The sequence below is a fragment of the Pleurodeles waltl genome, chromosome 4_1 (genome assembly GCF_031143425.1).
Source record: "Pleurodeles waltl isolate 20211129_DDA chromosome 4_1, aPleWal1.hap1.20221129, whole genome shotgun sequence".
NCBI classification, from domain to species: Eukaryota; Metazoa; Chordata; class Amphibia; order Caudata; family Salamandridae; genus Pleurodeles; species Pleurodeles waltl.
In genome coordinates this window covers 263,025,860-263,041,444 of record NC_090442.1, presented here as the reverse complement: position 1 = coordinate 263,041,444, position 15,585 = coordinate 263,025,860, and the positions used below count along the sequence as shown (strand labels likewise).

Genomic DNA, 15,585 nt, shown 5'->3' with positions numbered 1-15,585 from the left:
GTGGTGGAATTAGAAGGGATCATAAAATCAATGCGCCCCTCAGGTGCTATGGGCCCTGACGAGGCCCCAATGACCCTAATTAAAAGAGAGCCTGTGCTCTGGGCAAAACTACTTCAACCAGTATTTGGCTCCTGTTATGCCCAAGGTAATATCCCGGAATCATGGACGGGTAGTATAATTATTCCTCTATATAAAAAGGGAGACAGAACAATACCGTCCAATTACAGATAAATAGCCTTATTAGGCGCAACTGGAAAGATATTCGCAAAAAAGCATTTTATTGCAATTGACTGATTGGGTGGAGGAAAACGGTACTCTACCAGTGGAACAGGCAGGTTTTCGAAAGGACCATAATACCCTAGATAATATCCTGATTATGCAAATTGTAATTGATAAGTATGTCCAGTTAAGGGGAGGAGTACTGTATGCGGCATTTATCGATTACTCAACAGCATTTGATAGAGTGGATAGGGGAATACTGTGGAAGAAACTCCAAGATCTAGGGGTCCCTCCTGGCCTCCTGCGACTGGTGCAAGATTTTAATGGGTGGAGAGCAGGAACTATCTTCAAAGTTTTTGACCAAAAATGGCCTGAAACAAGGCTGTCTACTGGCACCATTGCTTTTTTCCCTTTATATCCATGACTTTCCCATAAGTCTTAGGAACTCTCCGGGCAATTCCCCGGTGGGGGGGGGGGGGGGGCGGCCAATCGCGTGCTTAATGTACACAGTTGATATAGTAGTGTATGACCTTACCCCAAAAGGCCTAAACCGCCGATTGGCTGCCTTATAAATCTACTCAGAGAAGCACTTTCTGAGAATTAATACAGCAAAGTCCCAGGTGGTTTGCTTCTCCGGGAAGAAAAACAGAAGTAAAGTCTCTTATCCTTGGGTTTTGGGTCAACATAAGCTGAAACAGCAAGTCTCATACCAGATTTTGGGTAAGTTTTTTCGGCTTCAACAAAGGATCAAGACCTCATTTGTCATAATAGCAATAAGGATATCTCACTTGCTCAAGGCCTGTCGGCTTTTTATAAGGCATGGTAAACGTCACTTTTTACACTTACTATCTGCCTACCAGGTCAAGATTCCAGCGACTCTCTAATATGCAATTGAATGTATTGAAATAACGAAATGGGATTTTCTTGACAAGACAGAAGGCCGCATTCTGAGACGCATGGTTTCTTGCAATCATGCAGTCTCAGGGGTGGCATTACATCTTGAATTTGGAATTAAGAATATTTTTGTACAAGGCCTTGCGGCAGTGACGCATAGCCTCATGCATAGCGAGGAATTCACATTGAGAAACCTGGCCTATAGTGAGATCCGTAACAACCTGAGAGAAAAGTCTAGGTTCTTTAGAAATTATACCAAAGCTATTCGGCTCTTGACTTGTACCTCTGCCCTTCAATTTCTTATGTATTGTTAAAAAAAACTTTGAAGGGAGTGACATGGTCCAAAAGCTTCCTGCTGGATCTGGATGCGTGCCACCAAAGAAGAGGTCTAGAGAATTTAACTAACTCTGTAACTATGAAAATGGTGCAACCCTATCTGACCTGGAATCTACACCATGGGGTGAGGTGAGTGTGTACCTGCTTAGACTTAATAGAATGCCCCTGAGAGTTCTTACTTCTAGGTGGGATGACTCTACTAACATTTGCGATCTGTGATAAGGCAGGATACAGACTCTTTCACATGTTCTATTTGTCTGTCCTGCTTTAGCTGCATCAAGGAAACTATGGTTGAAACCTCTCTTTTTGCAGCTTAATATTATATCTCATAGAGAGGCCTTAGATTTATGTTATACCCTCCTCCCCATGAAAGATTTTGTTACAGGATTTTTAATTTTTTTCAATCATTCTTGCAGTTATTTTGAATCCTTGTGTTTTAAATTGTGCACTATTTTACTATGTATTTATATGCCCCATCTTAGTAACATGTATCATTTTATGTTGAGCCAATACGATTTTGTATCACTACTCATGTCGATCTCTTAGGAGCTCCAAATCATGATAATAAAATATTGATTGATTGATTGGAGTGTTAAACACAGTTTAGTAAATTTGTGTTTGTGATAACTGTTAGAAATGGGGTTTCTGGTTGGCTAGGGTATGCACCTAAGCCAGTCAGAACCCACTCACTCTATTCAGGGCAAGCGAGTTACATGTTCAGGATAGCTCCTGCTCACCCCCTTGGTACGAGCAGTCAGGCCTAACCTGGAGGCAATGAGTAAAGCGTTTGCACAACGCACACAACACACGTGCCGCAATAAATAAACCACAAAGGAAACATAGGTTAAATAAAACTCATCTGTATTGTACACATCATCATTAGACCAAACACAACACGTCAGTAATAACCTGCTACCCAAGTGGTTGTCAGAACATTCCACAGTACTGTTACTCTGCAAAAACTAGCAGTAGTCACATATAACACACATGTTACTTATTATTCTACAACATAAGCTGTAGTCAGGAACATATTACTAAAATGAAATGCACTTGTCATAAAACCATCATAAATGTCCATATCAGGAACATTAGAAAACATATTGCAAGTCATGAAAACATATTAACATAGAATGCCCATAAAAAGAACATTAGCAACTATGTGGCAACTTATAGGGAACAGTTAGCATCACATTCTCAGAGGATTCATACAGAACATGTGGCCATTCAAAGTACCTGTTTTAATAGGTTGGAGGCACCTCCCATGCCATGAGGAAAAAAATGAAAAAAGGAGTGCCCCTGCACTCCGCTGCACTCAAAACAGGGCCGTTTGGTGATTGGGGGAGGGTTGTGGCACTCACCTCCTGGGGCCCATGCCCTAAGTGGGCACCCGCAATCTCTGTGGCCCCCCAGGCCATGACTGGCCCTCCCAGGAAAGGCAAAGCCAAAACCCCCAATGAGGGGCAAATGGAAGAGGCCCAGTGGTGCTGGGGGCCTTCGATGAGGCTTCCGCCCCGGCTCCTATACCCCTGCGGGGACCTCGATGGAGCGAGGGGGCCTCCGGTGAGGCCTCCTCCTCGCTCTGATGGCATTCAATGGGGTGCGAGACCTACAGAGCAGCCCACCTGGGCCGCAGCGGTGAACAGGCCAAAGTCGATGCCTGTAGGTGTCCTGGGGGCGCTCCTTGGAGAGTGCTTTGCCATAGGGGCACCGCTAGGAGCGCGCTCGCTCCCTGTTCCTTTTCTTCATGCCCCGGGGGCACTTCCAAGAGCGCACTTCTGACGGGTCTGTGAGTTTCAGGACGCCCGGGTTGCGGCTGTGATTTTGGCACGTCAGCAAGCACTTTCAAAGCGCATGGGGCCACCAAATAAGTGCGCTTCTCGAGGCGCTAATTACTTAAAGGAAAAGGTGCTCACCAGGAGCTATGCAAGGGATCCAAAGCACTCCCCAGGAGCTATAAGCAATAAAAAGGGAGTGCCAATCCTGCTCTGGAGCAGGTGATGGCAGGAGTCAGGGGACACAGCACCCAGCCCCTGGGCGACACAAAAGATGGAGCACAGGGCGGCAGGGCCCAGAAGCAGGCCAGCACAAATGACCAAGCAGGTCACCGGTCAGCACAGCAGCAGCAGTCCAAGGCAGTTCCTGGTGAGTCCCTCCAGCATTCTGTGTCCAGTTACAAGTATGTTTCTTGTCCAGAGAGTCTCCAAATTGTGGGGAAAAATCCTCTGAACTTATACTCAGTTTTGCAAAGGTTTAACAAAGAAGGGGAGAGGACGTTCCAACCACTTACAACTGGTTCTGGGAATGCCCCCTCTCTCCTCCAGCACAGGCTCCAAACATCAGTAAACAAGTCCTTTGTGTGAGGCCAGGGCACAGCCTTTACAGGTGGAAGTGTGCCCCGCCTCCCCTTCTCTCAGCCCAGGAAGACCATTCAATATGTAGATGCACCTCTGTGACACCTCCAACTTCCCTGTGTACAGGCTGTCTGAAAAGTATGCACAAAGTCCAACGGTCAATCTGCCCAGACGTGGACTGGAGTCAAGCTGCAAAACAGCAGAGTCATAAGCACAGAGAAATGCTCACTTTCTAGAAGTGGCATTTCTGTAATGATAATAAAAAATACACCTACACCAGTAAGCAGCATTTCTCACTACCATTACAACCATACCAAACATGCCTACGCTACCTCTCATAAATCAGACAATACTAAAGACTAAACATAAGGCAGGGCATTTCCAATGCAATCCTATGAGAAGGCAGCACTCACAGCAGTGAGAAACCAAATAGGCTGTTTGTCACTACCAGGACAGACCACACAACCAGGCATATGTCCTGCCTTCTACATGTATAGCACCATGCCCACAGGGCTAGCTAGGGCCTACCTTAAGGGCGACTGACATGTAGTAAAAGGGCAGTTCTGGGCCTGGCAAGTAACTTTAGATGGCAGATCCCTTTGGCAGTAAACTGCGCACACAGGTCCTGTGCTAGCAGGCCCGAAACAGGTTTCTAATGCTACTTCTGTGGGAGGCACAAGCTGCGCTGCAGGCCTACTAGTAGCATTTAATTTACAGGCTCTGGTTATATGAATACCACTGTACAAGGGACTTAGAGGTAAATTAAATGTGCCAATCAGGTATAAGCCAATCATACCAAGTTTACGAGGGAGAGCACATGCACTTTAGCACTGATTAGCAGTGATATTGTGACCAGAGTCATAACGTCAGCCAAAAAGGGTCAGAAAAATTAGGAGGAGAAGGCAAAAAGTTTGGGGGATGACCCTGTAGAAAGGGCCAGTTCCAACAATTACCAAATAGCAAATCACAAAAATGTGCTATTTGGTAATCACAAACCATTCCCTACGCACATATGGCCCATAGTCTTCTCATTAACATTTGATGCTAAGCTGTTCTGCCAGTACATAGGTTAAATGAAAGGTGCTCAAAGACTTTGCAGTACCTAACCAATTCACAAGCTCATCCGCTCTGGGAATTGGATGGGCATTGGTCTTGGTTACCTCATTGTGGCTCGATAATCCACACAAGGTATCCTCAAGTTCATCTGTCCCTTTTAGTGAGGCTGGTTATTCCCCATTTGATACTGGAGGTGACTTTCAGATGCAGGTCATGCTAGCTACTGTGGGACAAAGTCTAAGTTTGACCTTGAGAGTCAACTTCAGCAGCCCTACAAGGTAAATTTGTACAAGTTCTCAATAGGCCTGCAGGCCTTCAACAGCCTTACACGATCTAATGGCAGCCGGTAAGTGCAGGAGAACCAGGGTGTATCTTTGTGGGCTCTGGTCTCCCAATGCTGAGGGTCCATGACCTCTCACGGTCTTTCCCCGATGACAAGTCGGGCGTCCTCAGTCTCCAGATGGCCTGTGTCAGTATCGGATGTACTCTTAAAGTCTCCTCCAGCAATCGGTAGGTGTTCTTTACAGCAGCCTGGGCACGACAATGGGTCACCAATTTCACCTACACAAGGGTGATGGCCCTAATTTCACAGTGGGCCCCCCTTGCCTCATGGATGTCACCAACTTCTTCTGTACAAAGGCAACAGCCCTCATTTCATGGTGGCCAAACTCATGACTTATGCGGGTTGCAACTTCTTTGAAAAGGGCAACAACGCTAACTTCACTGTGGCCCTTCCATATACATGGGGGTTGGCGACTTCTCTACACAAGGGGGACAGCCCTAAGTTCAGGGAGGTTCATTCCTGACACAAGGAGTCACTGACTTCTCCGTGTGGTGGTCCTGACCACACTGGGCATCTAGTACTTTGGTCACCGAGATCCACTCTGTAGGGCCCTTAGTACACCTCACTCCTGTCAGGTGCTCGCCTCCTCCTTGCAGGGTCCATGCTTTTGGCAGGCAGGTCAATCAATCAATATTCTTTATTCAGATTTAAAAACAATCCATTAAAGACATACACAAATCAGAATATAACAATTAAAAAACATATACATTGCATTCAATAAATACAAAACTACCTAGACCCTTCTGTACAAAATTTAAAAAGTAACACACCCCATTTAAAAAAAAACTACAAAGGGCTAGTGACTAAAAACCATAAATACAATTTATATAATAAAAAGTAGCATCCTAAAAACACTAGTTAATCAAAATTAGCCATCTGATTTGGCACTCTACTATTCCTCATACGTAAGGCACCTGCCAGAAAACGGGCTAAGCTAAAACAGATCAAAGGTGTATGCAACAACTGTAAGTAAATTAAGGGAGGCTTGGCCTGAACAAATCCTTCCCCTCGCAGCAAGGGTAATATATAGCGCCATCTCATGTCAACATAAATAATCACAGAATAAAGAAAATGCAGGGTATCCTGGTTTGAAAAGTTTTCACAAGAACAGGGAGACAGAATAACGTGTTTATGGCCTATCACAGGGTCAGCTAAGAGATTTGGAAAAATACCTAGTCTAAATCTTACTAATAAAAAACGTTGGTGGTCGGATCTCACTATCCTGAGGTAAGGCTCCATCCCAGGGGCAGTTTTCAAATTAACATAACCTATACCTTAGTTTTTAGCCACTCAACCTTCTCCCTAACAGCTTTGGCCCTCTCCCAGAATTGCTGTTTGATCTATGTCACATGAGCCTTTTTAATTAATTCCGCCTACTCAAAATACCTTTCGCAACCCAACATTTACAGGGATTCTTTAATGTTGCACAGCAGGGGATCCGACCGCCATTATCTAGGCCCTTACAGTCCCTGATAATCGATTGATTCAGGTCCAATTCAGGTTAGACCAGACTTGAAACCACATAGCAATGGGATCCAAAGCCATCCTACCTGTGATGTAATCCAGTCCTAGTTCCTCATGGACAATAAAGGTAGGGGCAGACTGCAGAAGACAGAGTAACCTCCTTGCAAACACATTTTACACACTCTGAATCTCCCCGCAGTCCTTAAAACCACAAAGCCCACTACCATAGATCGCTATAGCAATACATGTAGCTCTACCAGGCAGGTAGTCTCCAGGCTCAGGGCAAGTAGTCTTCACTTCCTGGGTGATGGCTGCTCACTCATCAAGGGGAATAGCAGTCCTCGATCCCTAGTCTTGATTTAGCATCTATACGTCTGGTAATCTTCTCCCCTGTTGAAAAGTGCTATTGAACAACTTGTGGGACTCAGACTACCACCTATATTGTCCACACCAAGACACTGATGTGATTTAGTGTCTGGTCATTTGATATTCCTGTTGTGAGAGTTGACTTCTTTGAAATGCCCTCTCCCCTGTCATGATTTTAGTCAAACAGACAGCCTGCAACAGCAGGAGTGGCTCCAGTTTTGATTGACACACAACACAGGGCAAGGGAGTCACCAGAAATCACCCTTGGCTGTCAGCCTCCACTGAAATATGATAAAGTTCACAAAGGTTCTGTTGGGAAATGGCACTCTCTGAAGGGTCACCCCAAACGTTATGCCTCCCTCCTACTCATTTTCTGACCTCATTCTTGTTGGCTTTAGGACTCTGGGCACTTTACCAATGCAAATCAGTGCTAAAGTGCATGTGCTCTCTCACTAAAACATGGTAACATTGGCTCATAACCAATTGGCATATTTTTTGAACCTATAAGTCCCTAGTAAGGTGCACTAGCTGTTCCCCGGGCCTGTAAATTGAATGCTACTAGTGGGCCTGCAGCACTGATTGTGCCACTCACATAAGTAGCCCCTTAACCATGTCTCAGGCCTGCCATTGCAAGGACTGTGTGTGCAGTTTCACTGTAACTTCGACTTGACATTTAAAACTACTTGCCAAGACTTAAATTGCCATTTACTTCCATATAAGACACCCTAAGGTAGGCACTAGGTAACCCATTGGGCAGGGTGCTATGTAACTAAAAGGCAGGACATGTACTTATAAGTTTTACATGTACTTGTGGTGAAAAACTCCCAAAGTCTTTTTTCACTACTGTGAAGCCTGCTCCTCTCATAGGTCAGCATTACAGATTCCCTAATATTTTTTTAATGGTAATTTCTGATCTGAGGGGAATGGCCTTGCCGTAATTGGTATGATTGGAATGGCAGTGAGAAATCCTACTTACTGATGAAGTTGGATTCTACATTACTATTTTAGAAATGCCGCTTTTAGAAAGTAGGCATTTCTCTGCACTTACTGCTATCTGTGCCTTACAGCCTGTTTCCAACTCACGTCTGGTCTGTGCTGGTTGACCGCTCCCCTTGTGCATTCCACCCAAACAGCCATAAACACAAGACACTAAGCTGCATCTGCATTCATCTGCATTAATATGCATGTAGATGGGTTTCCCTGGGCAGGAAAGGTGGAGGGGCTCTCACTTACACTTCAAAAGTCAGGGGCCTGCCCTCACATAAAGGACTGATAACCCTCCACAGGGCTCCTGGCAGATAGGGCTGGATTGAAAGGGGAACTTGTGCACTTCAAAACCACTCTTTGAAGTTGCCTCCACTTTAAAGGCACTTTTAGGTGTATATACTGGGTTTGTGACCCCACCAAATCAGACTCTTCTGGACCTGCAACTGTACTCTGTCAGTTGGACTGCCTAGCTGCCCAAAGGGCTCATCTGGAAGGCTTTGCTGGAAGGACTGCTGGGCCTGCTTGTTACCCTGCTGATTGCTAACCCCTGACTCTGTTGAAAGAACTCTGCCTTCCTCCTCAGGTGCTCTCCAAGGGCTTGAATTGAGCTTGCTTCCTGTTCTGAGGTCCCAGGGCTATCAAAAACTTCATCAAAGAGAGGAAAATCCAGCGCGTCGGAAAATCGGCGCAACGCCTGCAAAATTCAACACAACACCTGCCAGATCAATGCAGCGCCTGTCTCGTGGCTAAAAAATCACTGCATTACCTGCTGGATCAATGCAGCCCCTGTTGCCTCTTCTCAACACATTCCGGATTTTTTATGCATTGTCCCTGGGCGTCAAAATATCCCCGCATCGCAGTGATCGCTGCACTCCCGGAAACTGACGCATTACCTTGCAGCGCAGAAAGAAACGATGCATCGCCTTAGCAGTGCCAGAAAAATCGACACATCGCTTTACTTTTCGACATATCTCCTCCTCTGCGGCCCTCTGTGTCATTCTTTTTGACGCATCCCAAGTACTGTGTGTTAAAAGGATACAACCACTGATTCTTAAGGATTGAGACTCATCTAGACCTTCAAAAAGTGATATCTTGTCTTGTGCATATTGTTTTTTTGTCGTTTTGGTCTTATTTTATTCAGATAAATATTATCTATTTTATTAAACTGGTGTGGAGTACTTTTTGTGGTGTCTTCACTGTGTTACTGTATGAATTATTGCACAAATACTGTACAGATTGCCTTCTGAATTAAGCCTGCCTGCTCTGTGCCAAGCTACTGGAGGGTGAGCACTAGGTTCTGCGTAGAAACTGACTCCAGTTTAGCCAACTCCACACATACCTCACTATGAACACCTTCACAGTCACTCACCGAGTTTCTATGAAAAGTTAACAGCAACGCCATGTAGCCTGAAGTCTGACAAGGCCACACGTGATGGATAACACCACAAAAGCAGACACAGGCTAATTGGAGGGTTAAACGACGTACACCTTCACTGCGAAGCACCACTTAAAGATCACCTAAAACCTATATAAACCACATGCCGCTTCTGAGACTGCCCACTAAAAACTCAACCACAGAGAAAATCCAACAAACAACTCCAATCAGCACTAATTCAGAAGGGTTAGGGCTGGTCTCTGGATAGATCTTTGTATAACGAGCCGGTCCAGTTCTTTTTTTCTAGTTGCATATTCACTTCATACTTTAGTGTTGTGTAACATGCAATATACAAGGGAGAAATCACATTCACCGTTCCTCTGTGGGCGAAGGAGAGTAAAGTAAGGAAATGAGATCCTTAAACAGATGCTTGAACAGGTGAGTGGAGGTAATGATAGGGCGAGCGAAGGAGGGCACACAGCGAAATGTGGACTAGAGCAGGAAAAACTGGAAAAAAGGTAGTGAGAGAAAAACAGACCTGGGTAGTACGACCTAAAATGAAAGCAAGAGAGAGACAGCGAGCATACCGGAGCTTCTGTGACAAGGGGGTAGAAACAGAACAGGGGGCTAGAGAAGGAACAGGGGGACAGAGAGGGAATGTGGATGGGGAATACGGATGAACGACGGAGTGGGGATGCAAACAGGGTGGAGAGGAAAGAGGTAGAAGCAAGGGCGGCGCTGAGAAGGATAGGAGGGTCAGAGAGGATCACGAAAAGGGAGAGAGGCGCTCGAGAGGCGAACACAAGCAGAAGGGGAGGGCTGAGAGGAGGGGCAGCGCGGTCCGGGAGGGGGCGTGTAACCAACCCGGAGGAAGCGAAAATGGCTGCAAAATTACAAAAAAATGCAACCTTTAACGAAGCAGCAGTAGGAGCGTGAGGGAGCAGCGCGAGGCGGTGACAGCGGCGGTGGGTGCGTGAGGACAGCGAGGTCGCAGACACACAGGGCGGCGCTGGCTGCGGACGTCGGCTCCTCTCCGAGCCATCCCTGCAGGGCGGACACTGCTCCCGAAAAGCTTCGGGCTGCTCACACGGTGAGTGCCGCTCGCGCTGCAGGGCTCCAGGTGCTCTTCTCAGGTGCGAATGCGTCTTTCAGCCATGCATCCGAAAATAGCTCAGTGGCAGACACTACAGGGTGAAGGGTGTGCGCCTTCCACCTGCAACCAGGTACTGCTCATTTTAACTTAGTAAGTCCGGCATGTGTGGTGTCTTTATCCTACAGGACAACCAGCGCCTGGCAGTTTGTGCGAAATAATGATCTGTAGTCTTGATATACACGGAGTGTTTTTTTCCGTGTGCAGCCGTACACAATAAAACACCAGAGAGCTGGCGGCTGCGTGTTCCGTGCTCTGGTGTCAGTTGCAGCTCCCACCGTTTATCAGCCTCGTGCTAAGACTCCTGTCACCTCCACAGTTTTTGACTGCTCGTGCGCGCCCTCTCCTAACCTGCTGCGGGGACGGCATGCCCGAACCCTACACGCTACGCAAGCCAGGGGTCTTTTGCGCTCCCTCCCTGCGTTTGTAGACATGCTCTTTACGTATGGTGCTTTGGCAGCTGGGAAAGAGCGAGCTGTGAACCTCACACACAGCAGCTCAGAGGGGCTGAAGTATGTCTCAGTCGTGCACGTGCTGGTGTTTGACAGCAGGGGATAGTCTGCTGTGATGATTCCCACACAGCTGATACTCGCTGACATACTTCTAAGAGGGGTTACAACACAACACACTCAGTTGTGTTGTTCATTACCCACTTGACAAGCCGTGTTATTCCCTGTGTGTAACACCCACCTGTGAAGGATGATCTGTGCCTCCTCCATGATCCTTGCCTGCAAGGGTTGGTTCATATGATCTTTCCATGAAGTTGCTCACCTGCAATTACTGTAATATTGTGTTGTGTTTGCAAGGTGTGCTCGCCTGCAAGGTATGGCTGATCTGTGATCTCCCTGCATAACCTTATCCTGCAGGTGACTGTGCCTCCCCCCTTACAAGACTACATTTAAGGGCTGCTCATTGTCTCATGCAGGACTATCATGGTGCTCCTACTCCTGCACATTCTCTGTTAGACCTCCTATAGGTTCATGCTGTTTGCTGTTGTCCATGCCACATGTCTACAAGAGTTGCCTGTATGTGGGAAGTGTGCCCGTGCTGTGTAGGGTGTGACTGGAATGGCATGGCAAGCAAAAAAATGATGGATTAAACCCAGATCTGTGACTGGGGGTGAATGTTTGATTTGCTCTGCATTCCGTCCATCGTCTGTTGTTTTTGCATTTGTCGCCCCAAGTGGGAAGGGTATGCCCAGACGTGGGTCCGTGCTTGCTATGCCACCAGATTCAAGCTAGCCTGGCTGATGAAGGGTGATACCCTGAAACCGGTCCCAGGTTGCTTGTTTCTGGTCCAGGGAAGACCTGGCCTGGCAGTTCGGGCTGGACTGTTCCCATGGGGAACAGGGTCAAGACTGATTTGCATATGGCTGGGTCCAAATTGGAATGGCATGGCAAGCAAAAAAACTGATGGATTAAACCCAGATCTGTGACTGGGGGTGAATGTTTGATTTGCTCTGCATTCCGCCCATCATCTGTTGTTTTTGCATGTGTAGGGTGTGACAGCGCTATTCATATATTGTGCTTGCTCTGATCTCTATCCTTATGGGCAGTCTCGCTTTGACCCACCGTGTCCACACTATGTACAAACTCCCCATTAGCATGGGCATAGCTGGCCTTGTGCTCAGCTGCAAGGTATGACCTGCCCGCTCTTCCTATCCGTAAGCCCTGCTGCAACAGAATGTCTAGTTGTGCCCAGAATGGATATACTCATCTGCAGTGGGTGGTTAGTCGGTTTTTAAAACCTTCATGGTTTAATCTGCAAGGGCTCGCATACCTGCTCATCTTGCTTAGTGCTCACTTGCGTTATTAACTTCTCTGTGCTGCTTATGCAAGGTGACCACATTGCTCCTTACCCTTGCTGTAGGTAGTCTGTCTGAGTCATGCATGATGTTTGCATAGATAGCTCTTCCACATGCCAGGAGTTTTCTGCTCATATGTCTTATACTTTGGAAAGCACACACTGGCCTACCACATCCTGGCAGTGCTGCACATGCAGAAGGCTTGCGTTAGCCCCCCACCCCCAGCAGTGGGTGGTTTATTTGTTTGAGTTCGAGGATGGTATCCTGTGCCCTTCCTCGTGCATGTGGTAATCTGCGGCTGCTCACAATTCATCATGCTTGTGCTATTTCACCTCCTACTGGCAGTGATGTATATATTTGCCCCCTTTATGATGTCCTACCGTTCTTCCTCGTTTCCAGGTGGTCTGCGCCTGCTCCCAGTGCGTAATGCTGTCATTCTATGGTATACTCTTTACCATTCGGGCATTGTGAATTTGTATGCAAGGGCTCAATGCTTTCAGCTTTGGAACAAATGGACCCAGAGCTTTACAAGTTCATATGGGACCTGATGAATGGTTGAAGGGTTCTGTGGTCTTCACTTACTAACAAAGGTCAACCACAATCATATTACTTGATATTGTTATACATCATGACTTGAGATCCTATCTACCAAAGTAAGTTTGCAGAGATTACAAACCTTGGTTGATTTATGAAAATTCTACCTGCAGTCCAAGCAAGTTTTATAAAAGTACTTTCTGCACGTAATTGGGCTGCAACTGAGCAGCACCTGGTCAAACAATATAAAAAAAATTGCGAGGGTTAGAATGCGAAACAACTTCTAGAATGCCTTTGGCAGTCTCACTCACAGTTGTAGCATAAACTGCAGTAGTTAAATATCCCCCTCCGAAGTCTTGAAATAAATTGATGTGTTCCACTCTGATACTTGGTTTGGAGATATCTTAGGAGTGGGTGAAACTCCATGAATTCTAATCCAGTTACCTGAAGCAGTGGTGTGCCTTGCCCCCCCCCCCCCAAGCCGTGTTTAGTTTCTTCACATATAATCTGCCAGTCTTCATATATCCGTTGAATGCTCACTTCACCATGATTTTAAGAACTGTAGAATATTCATTAGCATATGCAGACTACAATTATTTTATTTTTGACACCCAGTGGCACTTCAATAAACTGCACTTATGAAAAACGGAGTTCTTTAGTCATTGTCAATGTAAAAACCATATCTTATGATGTTTTTCTGTGCAAGGATTTTACATTTAATTAGTTAATCAGAGGCGACAAGTGTGGTCTTTTAATTACTTGGGATACTTTCACTCCTTCACTAATTTGGTTTATTCCTAAGGAAGTTGCCATAATGCTCTGATTATGGTGAGTGCACCTAGGTGTGGTGGCAAGAAATAGAGTTTTTTTCTTTAAGACATTTGAAGTTGGCATATGGTAACCCAGTTATTCTGCAAGTATCTCTAGTTGGTGTTGAAGGTGCTCATAACTTGAGCGTCAACCAGCACGCTGCTTTGCTCCTATTCTGGAATACTTTTGCAATTGAAGGATAAAATATGTTGATGGAATTATTTTTATTGTATGAAAGATGTGATCATGTTTGTTAGGAAATTGATAAAGGTTGAAGACCTTAGCGTAAAATGCACTTGTAATAAGGAAGATGGGCTATCCATCACATTGTGATGGAGTAACCTATTCTCCAAACTCTAGATCAGGCCTTATGTTGTGAACAAGTGCCAAGAAGGATGGTTTTGTAAAGGATGCTTGACTGGACCAGCACAGGAGATGGCCTGTTCTACCCCCCCCCCCCCCGCCCATCACAACTTTGAACCGTCACATTTGTGTTGTATGCCATTACTTTGTTTGCTAGCCATATTAATTCCAATCCATACGCTCATATTCTAATAAATGAAATAATATTTTGGACAAGTGACGAGGGTTACTAGGAGTTGTTTTTATGTGATCTGTCTCTACTGCCTACAATGAAGTACATTGCTCCAGTAACACTTTTGAGTTGGCTGAGTTGATCGGTCAAACACACTCACTCTGAGCCTCCATTGAAAACAGGAGTTTGCGGCTCGTCCACTTTGCTATTCAATAGAACTTTGTTGGTCTCAAACAGGACTCCCTTATCTTAAAGCATGTATGGGACTGTAGCCTCCCATACGTTTAGGGCAGAAATCATATGCGCTTCTCATCTCCCAGTGCTTATACCTTTGTAATATTTTGATGCTGAGTACCTTGTCACATATTATAATGGACTAATGACTGTTAAACATCACCCTCTGCACATTTCCACTTGTTTTAGTACAACGTGTGATTTTTGACTTAGTACTTGTCTAGTATATATATTTTGCTTTCAGGTGCTTGGTGCTTGGAACTTAATTTGCCATTGAATTATTGATGTTGGCTAAAAGTAAAATTGCCAGACTAGATAAAAAGGGAGATGAAGAAATCTCTCTAGCCTGTGAAGTTGTGTAATACAGTATGCAATGTTAGTGGATTAACCTTGCAATCAACTAATTGTTAATAAGCTATAACTTTGTGATAAAATATTGGACTCTTTCAGACATTGTTCCAATCTGATGTTAAAATTGACTCTCTATGCATGTTTACTGTGGACCTCATTTTTTTTTAAACTTCATAATAAACAGTTAAAAATGAAATGTATGGTGCTTTCTCTGCCTACAGATGAATGATTCTTGCAGTTGGGGGTTAACATGCTCCCCAGGAGCTGTGCTTGCATTGTTTGTGACTACCATGCAGTCATACTGATGCCACCTACACTGCTGCTCAATAAGTGGAAGTGAGAAACAGTGTCCCCGCATGAAGGGCTATAGGCATGTTAAAGCAGACTCTGTAACTGTTCACTGTTTGACTCTACCATTCACTCACCACCGACCCTGCTGCTGATTCCACCGACTGAGCTGCTCAGGTGTCAAATATGCAGTGATTTTGCGCTATTTGCATCTTCCATTTGCTCTTCCACATAGCGCTTGCGCTGCTTTGAGGTACCATTTACTCTCCATGATGTTTGGAGGTGCCATGCACACCCCGTATAGTTTGCTTGCCGTGCTTGGAGGTACGTATGACGCGTGAAGGTGTTGGGGCTCCCATCAGGGACGCTGGGACTGTGGAACAGTTTGCCCCCTTCATGCCGCAGAGGACACCATTTTCTCTTTTTGATTGGTGGGTCTGGTCTTTACTTGCACGGTGTATGAGCATATTAAAAGTGCTGGCTTGTTC

The 15,585-nt window shown here is 45.6% G+C and overlaps 1 protein-coding gene across 2 annotated transcripts in view; it reads left to right on the top strand.

Moving 5' to 3' along the window:
- The first annotated feature begins 9,932 nt into the window (after positions 1-9,932).
- The window catches only part of PRR5 (proline rich 5), a 500,142-nt gene continuing 494,489 nt past the window's right edge, over positions 9,933-15,585 (top strand). For both annotated transcript variants that reach the window (XM_069228276.1, XM_069228277.1), the window contains exon 1: positions 9,933-10,481. The gene's annotated coding sequence lies outside the window, so the exon portion shown is untranslated. The remainder of the gene's footprint in view (positions 10,482-15,585) is intronic.